This window comes from Podarcis raffonei, chromosome W (assembly GCF_027172205.1).
Source record: "Podarcis raffonei isolate rPodRaf1 chromosome W, rPodRaf1.pri, whole genome shotgun sequence".
Classification (NCBI taxonomy): Eukaryota; Metazoa; Chordata; class Lepidosauria; order Squamata; family Lacertidae; genus Podarcis; species Podarcis raffonei.
This window is the reverse complement of record NC_070620.1, coordinates 1,536,382-1,556,644: the sequence shown is the minus strand read 5'-3', so window position 1 is coordinate 1,556,644 and position 20,263 is coordinate 1,536,382. Positions and strand designations below refer to the sequence as shown.

The window sequence follows — 20,263 nt, the reverse complement described above, 5'->3', positions numbered from 1 at the left end:
GTATAAGGTTGTACGCCCCTCGTAGATCCAACTTGGTGAAGATCCGTCCCTTCCTCACCGTCGCGAGCAGGTCGTCGATCTTGGGCATGGGGAATGCTGCGGGCTTTGTTTTGGAATTTATGGTCCTATAATCAACTATGAGTCTCCGTTGGGGTGTGTCCTTCTTCTTCACGAAAAACACGGGACTGCCCCCCACTGCTTTAGATTCTTGGATGAACCCCCGCTGCAAGTTGTGATCTATGAACTCCCTGAGTTCCTGCAGTTCATCTTCAGACATGGAATACAGTTTCCCAGTCGGCAGCGTCGCTCCCGGCAGGAGGTCAATCTTGCAGTCGTAAGGCCTGTGGGGAGGCAGCTTATCCGCTTCCCTCTCGCAGAAGACCTCCAAAAACTCCTTGTACTTGTTGGGTACCGCTTGCACCATGCCTAGGTGTAGCTGCGGTTCATCCTCTTGCCCCTCCTCCTCCTGGCGGGTCTGGATGCAGTGTTCTGCGCAGTAGGAGGAGCAGAAGGTCAACTGCCGCTGGTACCATGCCAATGCCGGGCTGTGCCTATCCAGCCAACTCATACCCAACACTATGGGCGTGTCCGACAGGTGGGTGACGTTGAAGCTGATGACTTCGCGGTGGTTTCCAATTTGCATCACCATCGGTGGTGTTTGCTGTACCACCTCTCCTCCCAGTAGCTTCCTGCCATCGACCGTGACGACGTTTAGGGGCATCGTGGCTGGCATGAGTGCTATGCGATGTTGCTTGATAAAGTCCACTCCAATAAAGTCTGCGTTGCTCCCAGAGTCAATGGTTATTGGTACTTGCATGGTGTGCCCATTGGGCAACTGGAGCGATGCGGTGAGTTGCACCACTGGTTTGGGTGGGAGGGGGTCTGTGGGCTGTAAAATCTCTGGGGACTGCTTCACTGACTTGCCTGGTTGGGCCCCAGTGGCTCTGTTTCCAACCAGGCTTCTTCTTCCCCCTGCAGCTGTTTCGGCTGCTCACCTGTTCCCTTTACTGTTGCTGAGGCTGCAGTGTGCTTCTGGAGCCTCTGGGGACACTCTTTGGCCATGTGCTGTGCACTGTCGCAGATGTAACACTTCCTGGTCCCTCTAGGAGCCTTCCCCTTGACTGCTCCCGGTGTTTGGGCTCTGCTGGCAGTCTGAGCCCTGGCCCCACCAATCTCCATCGGCTCTTCTCCCCTTCCCAAAGGAGGCATGGACAGCGCCCGCCCCGCCTCTCTGGGAAAGAAAGGGGTTGTCCTGGCTGGGGTGCTTGCCTTACGTCCTTCCTCCCTGCTCCAAGGGCGTCCTTCCAGGCGCACACCAATTGCCAACGCTCTTTGGGCAACTTCTTGGGTACTTTGGGGTCGTTCCCCTCTTGCCAGCTCATCTTTCACCTCTCCACTTAGCCCCTCCCAGAACAGGTCTCTGACAGCAATAGAGTCCTTCTCCCAGCCCAGCACGTTCAGTAAGGCAAAAAAGCGCGAGTGATATTGCCTCACCGTCGCTTTCCCTTGCTGTAGTCCATGCATTTCCCTCCGAGCAATATCTACATCTACCGTAGATTTAAAGCAAGCGTCCATAGCTTTGATAAATGCATCGGAATCTTTGAGGGCGGGGTCTTTTTCGCGCCACAAATTCCGCAGCCACGCTTTTGCTTCCCCATGCAAATGAGTGATTATGAAGCCCACCTTCTCTTCCTCATCTCTAAAGTCTTTCCGAAGCAAATTGAGCGCGTAAACCACGTCAGCTCTGAAGTTAGGGTATTGCTGCAGGTTCCCATCAAAGTGGGCTACTAGGCTGCCCCCCCTCTTCCCGAGGCCAACTCCCTCCGGTTTGGGTCCTGGCAGCCCCTCTTTGCCCCAACGGTCCCACCTGGCCTGCAGATCCCGGCAGAGCGCTACTGCTTCTTCTTCTCTTTTCCTGGATGCAGCTACTTCTGCGTAAAGCGTCGTGACTGCTTCTTGCAGTTCTTTCACCTGGCTCTCTGTAGTCATCTTTGCCTATCTTCGTGAGCTCGCAAAACACCAAGTCTTGCCCCTCGCTGCACCAACTCACGCTGCGAGGTTTTTATTGGAGACGGAGCATACTGTCAGGGCTGCCCTAGGTCCCAGCTCACAAAGGACCAACGCTGCTTCGTTGTTAAGTATAAAAGTCTTTATTGAAGTTCAGTTTCACTTCCAGAGCCGCAGCGCGCAGCCCCACGTCTAAAGTGTCAGACCACTGATGCTCCGTCTGAGTCTCCTCCCCCCTGACACCAATTTAAGATCCTAGCCTTGCTCCACCTTCTCCGCTGCTCCTTCCTCCTCTGGGTCCGCCTGCCCGCCGGGGTTCCGCCCTTTCTAGCCTCTTCTCCCGCTGATTCCCCTGAGCCTTCTCCCTCCCTCCGGCGGGCTTTAGGAGCTGGTTCCCCATCCGGGTCTCCTGCTGTTCCGCGCGCCTGCACATTTGAACTTGGCGCGCGCGCCCAGCCAGCAGCTTTCCTCCTGACCGTTTCACTGCTGCTGCCTCTGCTTCCCCCTTCGGGGGGGCTAGCTGCAACTGACCTCCCTTCCGTTCCCCCACTCTCCGATGGAGGCGTGGTCAGCCCTGACTCCCTCTCTGGAGGAGACGCTGGCCCTGACACATGTGACTCCTCCCCCCCACTATGCTCTGGTGGGGAAACTGGTCCCGATCCTCCACTGCTGCTTTGGGGTTCCCCTCTGGCTCCTTGTTTCTGGTGCGTCCCCCCTGGGACCCCCCCTTGCCCTGACCATCGGCGCCCCCTTCTGGGAATCTTCTGATTCGCTGGAGAAGCTCATGGAATCTCTCGGGCCACTGTCATACTCCCCTACGCTGCCCTCAGATTCTTCCCCTTCGCTCTCCCAATCCTCTCTCCCCAGTGCTCCTGCTCCTGATTCCCTGACAGGATCGCATCCAACTTGACTAGACCCAGTGGCGTAATGGACTGCGGGGGCACAGGGGCAGTCGCCCCAGGCACAAAATTGTTAGTGCTGCCTCAATACAGCTGCACGCTTCCATCACTGGGGTCCGATGACAACGGCTTGTCCATGCGATCAGGTAAGTGACCTCTCCAGACAATGGGGTGGCTCTTCTTTTCTTATCTCTGTGGCTGTGATCCCCTGGGTGATGTGGATGCCATTAGGCAGTCGAATGCGCATGCATACTCCGTCTGTTTCCCTCCCTCCTACCCCCTCCTCCACGTGGCCCCGGGAACTGGCAAGCCATCCTATGTCTCTGACTAGGCAGAGCTCTGGCACCCTCCTACCTTGGTGGAGTCTACCTCTTTCCAAACCTGAGCAATTTTATCTGCAAAAAAACTCATGACAGGAGTCATTACAGGAGATCTGGGACTCTGTATCAGACCCTGATGGCAAAGGTGGTTCTGTTAGACTATGAACCACCTGAAAGAGTCTCCTGGTACTGTTTCCACCAACAGATCCAGCTACAATGGTCCTCCTCACCGTCGCTATCGCCACTTGGTAGGCTCGGCGTTGAGCTCTAACCCGTGTTTGGTCTCATTTGAAGTGGGTTTTTCACCACCAGCACTTTAGCTGTCTCAGGAATTGTTTCATCACCCTCAGCCCCAGGGGTAGAACCACAGGGTCATCCAAGTGCCATGCCATTGGAGAGGGTGCTTTTTAAGGTTTGTGGAGCAGCACCCTCTTATTCCCCACCACCAAATGTGCTTTCCATGTGTTTGGCCGCCGTCTGTCGGGTCTCCCCAGATGAATTTGCTATTAGAAGGAGGCATGTGAAGCCATAATCCTGGAAAGAGATTCTGGAGAGAAGCACTCGACCCAATTTTAGCCTTTGATTCTGTGAGAGGCGCCCAGTGCTTGGTCTTACTAGCTGCAGCTCAACTTTAACTATGTTTACAGCAGAGGAGCAAGTCCTGGAGGGCTGGCTTCCTATTCTGCCTCTATGGGTGAGTTGGCATTGAGGAGGAAAATTCCGGGGTGTGAGGCTACTCAACAGCCCAGCTCGTCGGGCAGAGCCCGCGGGTACTTGCGGTCAGAAATGAAGGAGATTCCAGCCACAAATTGGAGCAAAACAGTGGTCAGTAGACCAAGAACTTTTTTTGTTGCGCAACAGGTTCCCACAGGAGTAAGAACCCCGAACATGGGGCGACATTGACTTTTAAAACTTCCCACATTGCGTACAGACCCAATCGCCTTCTCAATCGCTGGTCCAGGAATCAGCGTGTTTTAACATGAGTAGAATGTATCCTCTTACTCAAAATGCATCTCTGGGTTATTTGTGGGGCATAGGAATCTGGGCTGGGACAAACTTCCTTTACATGTGACTAAAGGTGGGTGTGGCCTCACCTGTGCAGGTAAGGACAAAAGCACAGGGCAGGGCAGCCATCTCTCTCTCTCTTTCACCACATGCATCGAAGAAGCAACATCTGCTTAGCCAAAGATGCCCTCTTGGCCTCCAGCCAAGAGAGGACAAAGGGACTGTCTTCTTATGGAATAGTTTTCAAGTGTATGTTACTTTTCTAAGCTAAGTCTGCCTTCTGGGATCCGATTGTGAACAGAATGTGAGTTAACTCGTTTTATACTTTTATGGAAGACTGTGTCGTGTCTTATCTTTTATGAGGGAAAAAGGGGAAAATACCAGAACAGTTATTATAGAGGCTTTAGCGAGCCTGAGCAAACGCATCCGCTGCCAATTTTAGAAGAGGGGAATGTTACTCTGCTAAATTGTGGAACTTGTTAAGACCAGTTGCATAAGGATATAATCAGACAATATATCCTCTCCTGCATCCCTGAACACTCCCACAGGTCTGAGGGACGGTGGACAGGCCATAGGCAAACATGTCCAGACTTCTCACTCAGTACAAGCTTAACACAGGCAAACATGTCCAGGCACCTCTTAAGTAAAGCTAAAGGTAAAGGGAGCCCTGACCATTAGGTCCAGTCGTGACCGACTCGGGGTTGCAGCGCTCATCTCGCTTTATTGGCCGAGGGAGCCGGCGTGCAGCTTCCGGGTCATGTGGCCAGCAGGACTAAGCCACTTCTGGCGAACCAGAGCTGCGCACGGAAACGCCGTTTACCTTCCCGCCGGAGCGGCACCTATTGATCTACTTGCACTTGGACGTGCTTTCGAACTGCTAGGTTGGCAGGAGCAGGGACCGAGCAGCGGGAGCTCAGCCCGTCGCGGGGATTCGAACTGCCGACCTTCTGATCGGCAAGCCCTAGGCTCTGTGGTTTAGACCGCAGCGCCACCCGCGTCCATCTTGCACATCCATACCCTGGTGCAAGTCTGGGGATGGGCTCTTGGTTTCTTTGGCCAACTTAACTGCTCAGTAATTGTCACCTTTGGGCACTTCCCTGGGTGGGGGGGGGCGGGGTGTACACGTGTCCTCACGCTTGAGGGATTATGGCGGGAGATAGAGGGGGGAAGAGTCCTTTCCTTAAGGGAAAGAATGGCGTTGGAATGGAGGAAATTGATGCAGGGGTTTGATTTTCGAGGATTTTCTGAAATGAGGGGCTTTTCCTAAGCTGGCAGTCCATAAGGGAAGTGGCTTGACAGATTTCTTGCAACAAAGGATCACTTTTGGCAATAGAAACCAGTTAATGGGCTTTTGATGGACTGAGTCCATTGTTCTCTCAGCCGGCGGCCACTCAGGAGCTCAGTCAAGCTGGCGAAGCTCCGCTGCTCCGCAGAACGGAAACAGGCAGCGGTAAGATTCTGTCCACTAGAGGCCGCTATCCGCTAAGCGCTATTGGCTAGCTGTCCAAATCCGATGCTTTTGATTGGGCTATACGCAGCTGTATGTAAATGCAGAGTTCATGCCCAAGTCCCCGTTCATATTGATACGGTTTCATATCAGAAAGAGGGAAGCAAGGTCTTTCATTAATAAAAAAAGATGTGGTGCTTGGTGCGACAGGGGAAGGAAAGGGCTTTCTCGAGCTCATTGTCTCGCGCCCTAGGTATGTGGAGGGGTTTCTGGGGAAGGCAAGATCCCTAGCGAATTTCCCCCTCGGAAATTCCGTATAGCATATTCTTAAAAAAGAAGAAAAGGGAAAAAGGAGGGGGGAGAGAGAGAGAAAAGACTGAAAGGGAAGAAAGGTTTCCTCTGTTCCCCTCCACTCTTCCAAAAGAATTCCGAGCTGAGGTGCAGAGCTCTTTCCTCCCTTGTGACCTCCCCACCCTCCTCCTCCTCCCTTCCACATAACTGGCTGTGTCACTTTGCCTGCCAATCATGCCTCCCTTTGAACTGAAGCAGATTTCCATCCCTGTTTGTGCCAGTTCTGGAGTCTAAAAGCCGAGGACCTAAATCAGCCAAAGGAAAATGACACCCTTCCTACCCACGCAAAAATGCAACTTTCATTGGTCTGTTTGCTACTGGACGTGGGTTTGTTTATTTCTTTTGGTTTAAGAAGCAATAGCTCATTTGCTTGCTAGTGTGGGAGTCTGCAATTCTTGGTGTTCCAGGGCTTTTTGCAAGTTGGAGTTGCCTCCAGTCCAGCCTGGATGTAAGACCAGTCCTTCTGGATTAGACCAATGGATGATCTAGTCCAGCACCTTGTTCCCCATAGTTGCCCAGCAGAGGCTTACAACAAGCCCATAAGCAGGACCTGAGTGCAATGGCCCTCTCCCACTCATATTCCCAAGCAGGGCCGGACCTCTGATGAGCCAGAGTGAGGCAGCTGCCTCAGGCGGCCGATGCTGAGGTGAGGGGATTGAGCTGGGAGTGGCCTGTGGCCTGTCCTGTACCCCTACGTTAGCTGACTGCTCTCAAGTGCAGGGAAAGCTCCTGTCCTTTCCAAAGTACTTGGAAGAAGATTCAACAGTCAATCCAATTGGCTTCGGTACAGGAAAGATTTTGGGGTGTTTTACTGCATAGAAATCTCAAGGTTGAATTTGTCTGATTTCCTTTCAGAGCCATTCAAGTTGGTACTTTTCAGCACCTAGGGGTGTAGTGGCATCTGGACCATGGACCTCTCAGCTGGTGACTTGTGGGAGTCAGTCTGCAGCTCACCACACCTCAGCCAGTGGGATGTATCACCAGAGATTACAGAACCCCAGCCGAGTCTTCAGAGATGTCCTGCTCTCAGCAGAGCAGCTTCTTCCAGAGCAGTGGCGGAGCAGGGTGGGGGCGGTCCGCACCTGCGGGGGGGGGGGACACATTCACTGTAGGCTTGGGAGCTGGGGGTCGTGGGTGGGCGCTCCCGGCTGGAGGAGGCAGGCAGGGGAGAGGACGGGAAGGAGGCAGGTGAGCAAAGAACGGAGGGGGGCAGGAAGGGGAGAGGAAGGAAGCGGGATCGGTGGGTGCGCCTTTCATTCTGCCTGGAAGACCAGCGCCTACAGCTGGACTATCAAGTGGATTGAAAGGGTCACATCGGGGGCAGCGCTGCCAATGCAGAAGGGATCTTGGCCGGTTTCTAAACAGGGAAAGTGAGTTTCCCTCTGACAAACGCTTTCTGCCTCCCCTCTGCAAAGCTCCACATGTTTCCGCCCCACCCTGTCCTCAGCCAACCCCCCACTTAGAAGCCACTCTTGGGTTACTGACTTCTGTGTGCTTGTGTATCTGTGTCTCCCGTGTGGGGTTCCTCTCTGCGTAAAGTCTTCAAGCTGTGCCTGTGTGCGCCTGACAAATCGGCCCCATTGCCTTTCCCTCCTCAAAATTTATCTTTCCCCCCACCTCCAGTCTCCGTTGTTGTGGGTCCTGGCTGAGGGGGGGGGGCCATCGGTCAGGGATAGTCTACTTGAGATTCCTGCATTGCCCCAGGGGGTTGGCTTGATGACCCTCAGGGGTCCCTTCCAACTCCACTCTTCTCTGGTGCAGGCTTGTGCAGAGTTTTAGGTACAAGTTGGGTGCAAGGGGTGCAGCCCATCTTATGCACCGCTGGCTCGGGAAGAAGTCCCACTGATCATGATGAGACTTGCAGGCGAGTAGATTGCTGCTGTGCAGGCCTGCTGTTGAAATCAATGTTTTCCTTTTCAGAGCATGGTGAAATCCCCATGACTAAAACCTCCCCTTCCGTAGTTTCTGTCAGGAGTTCAGCCTACACTCGAGTAGCACCCTGGCAGAGACACGTGCCCGACTGGCTCCCTCCTGGTCGATCGTTTGGGAGCTTCATAAGCTTGCTTCAGCCCGAACATCACAGCGACCGATGCCAAGCGACACCGGCACACTTAGGGATCCGCCGAGTTTGTGCATCATGCGTGACAGACCTCAGCAACTCAGCATTTTGGCTAATCTACTTTATTTACATATCAACACACACACGGAGCACTGCAACATGGCTCCCTCTCTCTCTAGCATCAGACAGCAAAGAGAAAAAGAACAAAGGACAATAGTCCCACTTCACGGAACACAGGAACACAAACATCCTGTCGCCGTCACTTCCCACTCTGTGGAGTCAAAACATAGACAACAATCCCATGACTGCAATCATGGAGCTGGAATTCTAACACTTTCAAGCGCTACCACAGGTTCCGCAGAATATCTGTACTGTATGGTTTAGTGTGGCAGCATCTGCCCTTTGGAACTCCCCGCCTCTTGCAACAAAGCACGTGCCTTTGCTAGACTCTTTTCAGGCACCTGCTAAAAGCATTCTTGTTTAGGCAAGCATACCTAGAAGCTTAGGAAGTTGAAGTAATTTTCATCTCTTTTAATATTTTAGCTTTTGTATGTTTTAAAGTAGGATTGTTAATTTTTCTTGATTTTACTGCTGTGGTGGTTTTTTGGTTTTTTGTTTTGGTAAACCACTTTGCAGGCTTTTTAAAATAAATTCTATTAAATAAAGAAGCAATACATAGAACTAAGAATAGAAATATATAGGAAAATATATATCCCCCCCCCATTTTCTTTATTTTTCCTTCTCCTCCTGCTGCTGCTGCTGCTCCTCCTCCTCGTGTTCCTCACCTGAAGGAAAAGCCAAAGAACCACCATTAACATTGGTGCCTGGTATGTGCAATCATATGCTGTATTTTTATTCTTTTTGGCAAGAAAATGGGCACACAAGGAGGCAGCAAACCTTTGTGCCCTTCCGAGGCACATGCGCAGTCTGCTACTGGTCTCTGGTCTCCTGCGCATGGGGTGGGGGTGGGGGGGAGGCCACCCCTTCCACGCAGCGAAGGCGACCCTGGCATGGCTACCAGCTGCCCACAAAGGCGCACTGAACTGGGCTCCAGACTGTGGTGGGACTCCCCTAAGCCCCAGCCAACATGGCCAGCGCTCATCAGGGATGATGGGACTTGAAACCCATTGGGAGGGAGGGCCATGTGAAGACAGAATTCTCAAAAATACCTCTGGCTTGCGGCTCCTGGAGTGTTGCTGGCAACGCCTGGAGTTTCTCTTCAAGCTCCTGGAGCTTCACACGGAATACTTGAGCTTCCTTAAATACTGTTTCAGCTCCATGCCACACCTCAGCCAAAAGAGCTGCTATCACTGAGAAAAAGAAGGGAGCATCTGTGCATGTCTTTCTGGTCAAGTTGCACCGAAGTGGGACTTGTTCATCTGAGCTCCACAGGCTGGTTTTTCTAATTGTTTGACTGGGGTTCTTTGTTGGTTTTTCTTTAATTTGGGGCAAGGCCTTTTTATGTGCCCTTTCAATCCCCAAGAGCCAGCACTGTAAATCAGTTTTAAGGGAGTCTTACAACCACAGCTGCCGCCACCCCCCACCCCCCAACATCCTGGATCACCGTGGATCCCTTCAGCTGCCATCAAGCTCCCAGGTGTGGATCTGTTGTCCTGACCTGATTTTTAAATAGAATTCCATTAGCCTTTACCTTTTAAACTTTTGACTCTTATCTGCAAACTCGCAGCCCCACCTCCCCACCTTAACACTGGGAGGGCCATGTCCCCAGAATTTGTGAAGACAGGATTCTCAAAAATACCTCTGGTTTGCGGCTCCTGGAGTGTTGCTGACAACGCCTGGAGTTTCTCTTCAAGCTCCCAGAGCTTCACAAGGAATGTTTGAGTTTCCTTAAATACTGTTTCAGCTCCATGCCACACCCCAGCCAAAAGAGCTGCTATCACTGAAAAAAAGAAGGGAGCATCTGTGCATGTCATTCCGGTCAAGTTGCACCAAAGTGGGACTTGTTCATCTGAGCTCCACAAGCTGGTTCTTTTAATTGTTTGACTGGGGTTGTTTGTTGGTTTTTCTTTAATTTGGGGCAAGGCCTTTTTATGTGCCCTTTCAGTCCCCAAGAGCCAGCACTGTAAATCAGTTTTAAGGGAGTCTTACAACCACAGCTGCCGCCACCCCCCACCCCCCAACATCATCAGCAGTTACACATACAGGCTTTTAAAACTTATTTAATATCTTTTTAAAAAAGTTAATCTTGTAATTCCTAAATCATTTTAAACACTTTGAAATACTTTTTTAAATTCTGCTTTTTAACATTTATGTAAACGATGTAATAAAGGAACCCAAATGGCCAGATATTTCCCTGTTTCAGTTTTATCCCATAATGTATCCATTTTGCTACATGCCAACGATACGGTGTTGTTAGCACAAACGCAAGTGGCTATGAGGCGATTACTAAAGAACTTTGGGAGACTGTGTCGTAACAAAGATTTGAATACAAATTATTCCAAGACAAAAGCCGTAGTATTGGGGGCACAGCCCAGGAAGCAGAAATGGCTCCTAAATGGACAAGCCATTGAACAAGCCAGGCATTTCAACTACAGTGGTACCTCTGGTTGCGACCGGGATCCGTTCCGGAGCCCCGTTCGCATCATGAGCAGAACGCAACCCGCGTCTGTGCGTGTGTGGGTCGCGATTTGCCGCTTCTGCGCATGCGCGTGACGTCATTCTGAGCGTCTGCACATGCGCGAGCAGTGAAACCTGGAGGCAACCCGCTCCGTTACTTCCGGGTCGCCGCGGGACGCAATTCTCAAAAATACCTCTTGCTTGCGGCTCCTGGAGTATTGCAGGCAATGGCTGGAGGTTTTCTACAAGCTTCCGGACCTTCATATCCAATGCTTGATCATCCTTAAGTACTGTTTCTGCCCCCGTCTTAGGGCTATTGGGCGCCTTCTTCAGTATTTCAACATCCTGGAGAGGACAGACACTTCCTGCTAGACATTTACTCCAGACATTTACAGAAGGCACAGAGGCACTGGTTGAAGAAGTTGGGAATGAGCAGACAGTGCTATTGCTGAGAAGGAGCTCCACCCCAGGGTGCCAAAGAGCTCTTTCCCTAGCCTGCAGGTGCCAGAAGGCCAAGGGCTGGTGTTGCAGTGGTGGTACTTCAGCGGCGTATGAGAAAAGGCTGCTCTGGATTCTGGGTATATAAATGGCCTTGCCTGAAGCTTTGGATTGTGTTCTGCATTAGCAGAGAGGCTCTACTTAGTTGCAAATGAAGCACATTTCAGTTATTATAGAAACCGGTGTTTCCATGCATGCTTGTTCAGGAACTCTGTGAGCTAGACAGCCGCTGTTTCAAACTGGCCCTTTTTCCGGCAGGTTAAACGATTAAAGTTGACTTGATTCACTTCATCCGCCAACTACCCTTCTAAGCAACCAGAGCAATTACAAATAAAAGGCTCTCCAACCGTGCACTATCCCTATCTGCAAGCAAGCTCTCCCACAAAGGGGGGGGGACAGGGGATCCCCTCTGCTGTGCTTTGCCTCACAGCCCCAAAGACAAGCCGTCCAGCTGGAGATAAGGGGTGAGGGGTGTACGCCACAGGAACGGCCAAGAACGCTGTTTTTTGCTCAGCAATGAGGCGTTAAAGCAGACATACCTTCCTCTGGGTCTGCTCTCTCGGGTCGGGCTCTCCCTCTCCTCAGCGGCAGCCGCTGGAGCAAGGTTGGATCACCCCCCCCCAGCCAGCGGATTGGCTGGCTGGAACTTGCTGGAATGTCCCCGGATTTAATTAATGTCCCCGGATGTAGTTGGGACCTCCGATGCTGCTTGCTGCCATGGCGTCAGCCATGTTGCAGCGCAGGAAGTCCCCAGGCATAAATCCGGGGACATTAATTAAATCCAGGGACATTCCGGGGACAAATTTCTGCCGGGGACAGATTGCTGAATCCGGGGACTCTCCCTGGCAACCGGGGACGCCTGGTAAGCCTCCTTCTGGCCTTACCTGAGCAGCAAGCGCAGCTTGTCCTGGATCACCATGGATCCCTTCAGCTGCCATCAAGCTCCCAGGTGTGGATCTCTTGTCCTGACCTGATTTTTAAATAGAATTCCATTAGCCTTTACCTTTTAAACTTTTGACTCTTATCTGCAAACTCGCAGCCCCACCTCCCCACCTTAACACTGGGAGGGCCATGTCCCCGGAATTTGTGAAGACGGGATTCTCAAAAATACCTCTGGCTTGCGGCTCCTGGAGTGTTGCTGGCAACGCCTGGAGTTTCTCTTCAAGCTCCTGGAGATTCACACTGAATGCTTGTGTTTCCTGAAATACTGTTTCAGCTGCATGCCACACCTCAGCCAAAAGAGCTGCTATCACTCAAAAAAAGTTTTATTTTTTTTTATTTCTCATTAACGAATTATATATATATCTACTGTTCCATCCCCACTCCCCCCTTTTTCTATTTACTTATTACAATGTTTTTTTCTTTTCCTTCTCTTTTCTAAACAAACAAACAAACAAACAAACAAACTATTTTCAGTAGGATTTTTTGTGTTTTCTTTTTCTTTCTTTCTTCTTTTTCTCTCTATCTCTTTTCTCTCTTCCGTATCTTTTCTTTTCCATCTTGTCTTTTGTCTCACACTATAACTTGAACCACCACAGCGACTTTTGATTTTTAAATAGAATTCCATTAGCCTTTATATTTTTAAGTTTTGACTCTTATCTGCAAACTCCCAACCCCACCTCCCCACCTTAACACTGGGAGGACCATGTCCCCGGAATTTGTGAAGACAGAATTCTCAAAAATACCTCTTCCTTGTGGATCCTGGAGTATTGCTGGCAACAGCTGGAGTTTTTCTTCAAGCTCCTGGACCTTCATACGCAATGCTTGATCACCCTTAAGTACTGTTTCCGCCCCCGTCTTAGGGCTATTGGGCGCCTTCTTCAGTATTTCAACATCCTGGAGAGGACAGACACTTCCTGCTAGACATTTACTCCAGACATTTACAGAAGGCACAGAGGCACTGGTTGAAGAAGTTGGGAATGAGCAGACAGTGCTATTGCTGAGAAGGAGCTCCACCCCAGGGTGCTAAAGAGCTCTTTCCCTAGCCTGCAGGTGCCAGAAGGCCAAGCGCTGGTGTTGCAGTGGTGGTACTTCAGAGGCGTATGAGAAAAGGCTGCTCTGGATTCTGGGTATATAAATGGCCTTGCCTGAAGCTGTGGATTGTGCTCTGCATTAGCAGAGAGGCTCTACTTAGTTGCAAATGAAGCACATTTCAGTTATTATAGAAACCGGTGTTTCCATGCATGCTTGTTCAGGAACTCTGTGAACTAGACAGCCGCTGTTTTAAACTGGCCCTTTTTCTGGCAGGTTAAACGATTAACACTGACTTGATTAACTTCATCCGCCAACTACCCTTCTAAGCAACCAGAGCAATTACAAATAAAAGGCTCTTCAACCGTGCGCTAACCCTATCTGCAAGCAAGCTCTCCCACAAAGTGGGGGGTGGACAGGGGATCCCCTCTGCTGTGCTTTGCCTCACAGCCGCAAAGACAAGCCGTCTAGCTGGAGAAAAGGGGGGAGGGGTGTACGCCACAGGAACGGCCAAGAACGCTGTTTTTTGCTCAGCAATGAGGCGTTAAAGCAGACATACCTTCCTCTGGGTCTGCTCTCTCGGGTCGGGCTCTCCCTCTCCTCAGCGGCGGCGGCTGCAGCAAGGTCGGAGCACCCCCCCCCCAGCCAGCGGATTGGCTGGCTGGAACTGGCTGGAATGTCCCCGGATTTAGTTAATGTGATCGGATGTAGTCGGGACCTCCGATGCTGCTTGTTGTCATGGCGTCATCCGTGTTGCAGCGCAGGAATTCCCCAGGCGTAATTCCGGGGACATTAATTAAATGCGGGGACATTCCAGGGACAAATTTCTTCCGGGGACAAATTGCTGAATCCAGGGACTGTCCCTGGCAACCGGGGACGCCTGGTAAGCCTCCTTCTGGCCTTACCTGAGCAGCAAGCGCAGCTTGTCCTGGATCACCATGGATCCCTTCAGCTGCCATCAAGCTCCCAGGTGTGGATCTCTTGTCCTGACCTGATTTTTAAATAGAATTCCATTAGCCTTTACATTTTTAACTTTTGACTCTTATCTGCAAACTCGCAGCCCCACCTGCCCACCTTAACACTGGGAGGGCCATGTCCCCGGAATTTGTGAAGACAGGATTCTCAAAAATACCTCTGGCTTGCGGCTCCTGGAGTGTTGCAGGCAACGCCTGGAGTTTCTCTTCAAGCTCCTGGACCTTCATAGGCAATGCTTGATCATCCTTAAGTACTGTTTCCGCCCCCGTCTTCGGGCTATTGGGCGCCTTCTTCAGTATTTCAACATCCTGGAGAGGACAGACACTTCCTGCTAGACATTTACTCCAGACATTTACAGAAGGCACAGAGGCACTGGTTGAAGAAGTTGGGAATGAGCAGACAGTGCTATTGCTGAGAAGGAGCTCCACCCCAGGGTGCTAAAGAGCTCTTTCCCTAGCCTGCAGGTGCCAGAAGGACAAGCGCTGGTGTTGCAGTGGTGGTACTTCAGAGGAGTATGAGAAAAGGCTGCTCTGGATTCTGGGTATATGAATGGCCTTGCCTGAAGCTTTGGATTGTGCTCTGCATTAGCAGAGAGGCTCTACTTAGTTGCAAATGAAGCACATTTCAGTTATTGTCAGCGCTGCCCAAGGTCCCAGCTCACACAAGACCAACGCTGCTTCTTGCTCAAGTTAAAAAGTCTTTATTGAAGTTCAGTCTCATTTCCACACGCGCAGCGCGCAACGCTACATCTATCCATCAGACCGTAGAAGTCCCATCTGAATCTCCTCCCCCCTGACACCAGCTTAAGATTCTAGCCTTACTCCACCTCTTCCTCTGTTCCTTCTTTCTCTGGGTCCTTCTGCTAGTCCGAGTCTCAGCCCTCCGAGATTCTTCTGACGCTGATTCTCCCGACTCCTCCCCCCCCCTCTTTCGGGCTTTAGGACCTGGCTCCCAATCCGGGTTTTCTGCTGTCCCGCGCTCCTCCACATTTGAACTTGGCGCGCGCAGCCTCCCACTTTCCTTCTGACCGTTACACTTGTGTCACTGCTCCCCCTTTCGGGGAGGCTAGCTGGACCTGGCCTTCCCTCCGTCTCCCCACTCCCCGATGGAGGAGAAGCTGGTCCTGACTCACGTGACTCTTCCCCCCCACTGTGCTCTGGTGGGGGAACTGGCCCTACTCCTCCGCTACTCCTTTGGGACTCCCCTCTGGTTCCTTGTTTATGGATCGTCCCCCCTGGGATTCGCCTCGCCCTTACCATAGGCGCCCCCTCCTGGGAATCTTCTGATTCGCTGGAGAAGCTCATGGAATCTCTCGGTCCACTGTCATATTCCCCTACGCTCCCCTCTGATTCCTCTCCTCCGCTCTCTATTTGCTCTCTCCCCTGCTCTTCTGCTCCTGAGCCTCTGACATCCATCCCCCCCTCGAAGCCCCCCCTTCCCCCCTCCCCCTCTTCGGGTGTGGGTTCCAGGTGCTCCAGCGCTGGGGGTGTGAGTGCTGGCTTCCGTTCTCTCCCCCTGGTGTGCAACCGGCCAGCGGGATCAGGCCCCCCCACGATGGGTTCGTCGACGCCGACTTCCTCTGCTTCCATTTCTCTGCTGTCGTGCTCAAAACCAAGATCCTCCCCCCACACGTCCATGTCCACTTCTCCACCCGGTCCCTCGGGTGAGGCTGTGTGCAAGGGCCCCCTCAGCAGTTCCCTGCTCCACCCCACTTCTGGTTGAGTGTCCCACCAATAGGAGCGGTCCGTGGCAAACCCCGAGAGCGACCCCTCCGGGGAGCTCATCCCCGGCGTCGGCTCCTCATCTGAGGAGAAACCTTGGAACGTGCTGGCTGACAGTGTGGGTGTGAAAAGCCAGTCGTCGAAATACTCCGCCGGCATGGGTCTGTGTGGGAAGATCGAATGGAACTCGTCTTTGAGATAGTGCTCCTCCACGGCGTAGCACGGCACCCACTCGTTGGCGCTGGCCGGAGTACCCTCCCTGGCGAGGAGATATTCAACTCCCTCTTCCCCCCATCTGGAGTCCAAAATCTCTGTGACCTCGTTGAGTGGCGTCGCCCTCTGTGGTCCCTCCCCTGTTGGCGATGGGCTACGTGGAGCTGGTGCGGTCCCTGGCGCCTGAAACCTGTGGGGCGCCTTGTAAGGCGTGAGCACTGACCTGTGAAAGACTGGGTGCATTCTGGAGCCCTCCGGGAGTGTCAACCGGTAGGCCACTGGATTGATTTGTGCCGCGACCTGGTAAGGTCCCAGCTGCTTGTGTCCTAGCTTCCTCTTAGCTAGCGTTCTGGCCGGCACTGCCTGAGCTGCTAACCAGACCCAGTCCCCTACCTGTATGTCTTCCCCAACCCTCCTGTGCCTGTCTGCCTGCATCTTGTAGGCGTGTTTCGCGAGTTCCAAGTGCCTTCGGAGTTGCTCATGGACCTCCTGTAACTCTGCGGCTAAGTGCTCTGCCCCCCGTGGCTCCCCCTCTGCCTCGGTCTCCAACCCCGGGAAGGTTCTGGGGTGGCGCCCATTGTTGGCGAAGAACGGTGTCACCCCTGTAGACCCGTGCTTCGTGTTGTTGTAGGCAAACTCGGCTAGCGGTAGGTAGTCCACCCAGGTCGAGGGCTGTTGATTGGCGTAGCATCGCAGGTACTGCTGCATGATGGCGTTGACCCTCTCCGCTTGTCCGTTGGTCTGCGGGTGTCGTGCCGACGCTAAGTTGATCTTGACGTTCAGGATGCCCAGCAGCTTCTGCCAAAAGTTCGAGATGAATTGGCGGCCCCGGTCGGACAGGATGGACCGCGGCAGGCCGTGAGCTTTGAAAACGTGGTCTATGAACAGCTTGGCGGTCTGTTCCGCTGTGGCCACCTTCGCGCACGGAATGAAATGCGCCATCTTGGTGAAGAGGTCTACGACCACGAGTACCGCTGTTTTGCCGCGCGAACTGGGCAGATCTGTAACAAAGTCCAGGGCCACTTTCTCCCATGGTTCGAGCGGCGTCTGCAGCGGTTCCAGCAGACCCGCCGGCTTCCTGTGTACTGGCTTGGCCCTTTGGCAGGTGTCACACCTGGAAACGTAATCCGCAACTTCTCCCCGCACCTTGGGCCACCAAAAGTCCCTGGTGACTAATTCCGCCGTCTTGTCCGTGCCGAAGTGCCCAGTGCTGGGCGCGTCGTGCAGCTGCTGCAAGACTCTCGCGCGAAGGTCGTCTCCCGGTACGTAGAGAGCCCCTTTGCGGAGGAGTAGTCCGTCGCGTATCTGGAACTCGTCGTCCCTCGCTGTGCCGTTTCGCACCTCCTCCATCTTGGATTGCGCAAACGAATCCGCCTGTAGCGCGCGACGGACTGCGTCCAGGTCCACTGCGGCTGAAGCGCACGCCCACACCTCTGGTGCGAAAATGTGTTTGGCCGCTGCCGGTGCTGCTTCCTCGAGATACTGCGGCTTCCTGGATAGCGCATCCGCCATGACGTTGTTGTCTCCCGGGATGTATTCTATCCGGAAATCGAAATCTGCAAAGAACTCCGCCCAGCGGATGTGTCTCTGGTTCAGGAACTTCGCCGTGCGCCAGTACTCCAGGTTCTTGTGGTCCGTGCGAACCTGCACTGTGTGTCTGGCTCCGACGAGGAAGTGCCGCCACGCCTTGAAGGCTGCATGAATGGCCAGCAACTCCCTGTCCCAGATGGTGTAGTTCTGCTCCGACGTGCTGAGCTTCCTGGAGTAGAATGCGCACGGTCTCCAGTCCCCTTGCGGATCTTGCTGCAACAGGACTGCCCCCACCGCTCTGTCCGAGGCGTCCGTTTCAACCCTCATCGGTTTGCTGGGGTTTACGTGTAGCAGCTGTTCTTCGGACGCGAAGAGACGCTTGAGCCTCCGAAAGGACTGCTCCGCCTGGTCCGTCCAGGTGAACTTCTTCTTCTTGGAGCTGAGGGTGTCCGTGATGGCCGCCATCTCCTTCGCGAACCCCTTGATGAACTTGCGATAAAAGTTGGCGAAACCGACGAACTTCTGGACCTCCTTCCGGTTGCGCGGGCTCTTCCAGTCCAACACTGAGCGGACCTTGGCGCTGTCCATGGCAAGTCCCTTGTCGGACAGCTTGTAGCCCAGGAAATCCACCTCTGTCGTGTCGAACTGGCACTTCTCCAGTTTGGCGTAAAGTCTGTACTCCCGTAGTCTCTGCAGGACCTCCTTGACGTCCTCCTCGTGCGCCTCCTGCGAGTCCGAAAAGATCAGGATATCATCTAAGAAGCAGACGCACTTCTTGTAGAGGAGTCCCGCTAGCACGTGGTGCATGAAAGCTTGGAAACAATGGGAGCCATTTTGGAGACCAAACGGCATGACTCTGTATTCATAGGTTCCTAAAGGCGTAAACATGGCTGTCTTCCACTCGTCGCCCTCCCGCATGCGTATAAGGTTGTAGGCCCCTCGTAGATCCAACTTGGTGAAGATCCGTCCCTTCCTCACCGTCGCGAGCAGGTCGTCAATTTTGGGCATGGGGAATGCTGTGGGCTTTGTCCTTGAATTGATGATTCTATAATCCACTATGAGCCTCCGTTCGGGCGTGTCTCTCTTCTTCACGAAAAACACGGGACTGCCCCCCACTGCTTTGGATTCCCGGATGAATCCCCGCTTCAAATTGCGATCTATGAACTCCCTGAGTTCTTGCATTTCGTCTTCAGACATGGAGTACAGTCTCCCAGTCGGCAGCGTCGCCCCTGGCAGGAGGTCAATCTTGCAGTCGTAGGGTCTGTGGGGAGGCAGCTTGTCTGCTTCCTTCTCGCAGAAGACTTCCAAAAAGGCCTTGTACTTGTTGGGCACCGCTTGCACCATGCCTAGGTGTAGCTGCGGTGCATCCTCTTGCCCCTCCTCTTCCTGGCAGGTCTGGATGCAATGCGCTGCGCAGTAGGAAGAGCAGAAGGTCAATTGCCGCTGGTACCACGCTAATGCCGGGCTGTGCCTATCCAGCCAACTCATGCCCAACACTATGGGCGTGTCCGACAGGTGGGTGACGTTGAAACTGATGACTTCACGGTGGTTCCCAATTTGCATCACCAGAGGCGGTGTCTGCTGTACCACCTCTCCTCCCAGTATCTTCCTGCCATCTACCGTGACAACATTTAGGGGCGTCGTGGCTGGCAGGAGTGCTATGCGATGCTGCTTGACGAAGTCCAACCCTACAAAGTCTGCGTTGCTACCAGAGTCAATGGTAATAGGGACCTCCAGGGTGAGCCCATCGGGCAGCTGGAGCGATGCAGTGAGTTGCACCACTGGTTTGGGTGGGAGGGGGTCTGTGGGCTGCAAAATCTCTGGGGACTGCTTCACTGACTCGCCTGGTTGAGCCCCAGTGCCTCCATCTCGAACCAGGCGTCGCCGTTTCCCTGCTGCTCTACTCCCTGCTGAATTGCTCCTTTAACAGTTGCTGAGGCTGCAGTGTGCTTCTGGAGCCTCTGGGGACACTCTTTGGCCATGTGCAGTGCACTGTCGCAGATGTAACACTTCCTGCTCCCTCTAGGAGCCTTCGCCTTGACTGCTCCTGGTGTTTGGGCTCTGCTTGCTGTCTGAGCCCTTGCACCTCCGATTTCCATTGGCTCCTCTCCCCTCATCAGAGGAGGCGTGGACTGAGCGCGCTCTGTCTCTCTGGGTAGGAAGGGAGTCGTTCTAACTGACGTGTTTGCTCTTCGCCCCTCCTCCCTGCTCCACGGGCGTTCTTCCAGGCGCACCCCAATTGCGAGCGCCCTTTGGACTACTTCTGTTGTATTTTGGGGTCTCTCCCCCCTCACCAGCTCATCTTTCACGGCTCCATTCAGCCCCTCCCAGAACAGATCCCTGACGGCAGCTGAGTCCTTCTGCCAGCCCAGCACATTTACTAACCCAAAAAAGCGGGAATGATACTGGCGCACCGTCGCTTTTCCTTGCCGCAATCCATGCATTTCCCTTCTAGCGACATCCACATCCACCGTTGATTTAAAGCAAGCGTCCATGGCTTCAATAAAGGTGTTTGAATCTTTGAGGGCAGGGTCATTTTCGCGTAACAAGGTTCGCAGCCACGACTTAGCTTCCCCATGCAGATGAGTGATTATGAAACCCACTTTCTCCTCCTCATCTCTAAAATCTTTCCGAAGCAAATTGAGCGCGAAAACTACTTCTGCCCTGAAGTTAGGGTACTGCTGCAGGTT

At 53.0% G+C, this 20,263-nt stretch overlaps 1 pseudogene; it reads right to left on the bottom strand.

Moving 5' to 3' along the window:
* The window catches only part of LOC128406107 (inositol polyphosphate 5-phosphatase OCRL-like), a 334,197-nt pseudogene that overhangs the window by 100,984 nt on the left and 212,950 nt on the right, over positions 1–20,263 (bottom strand).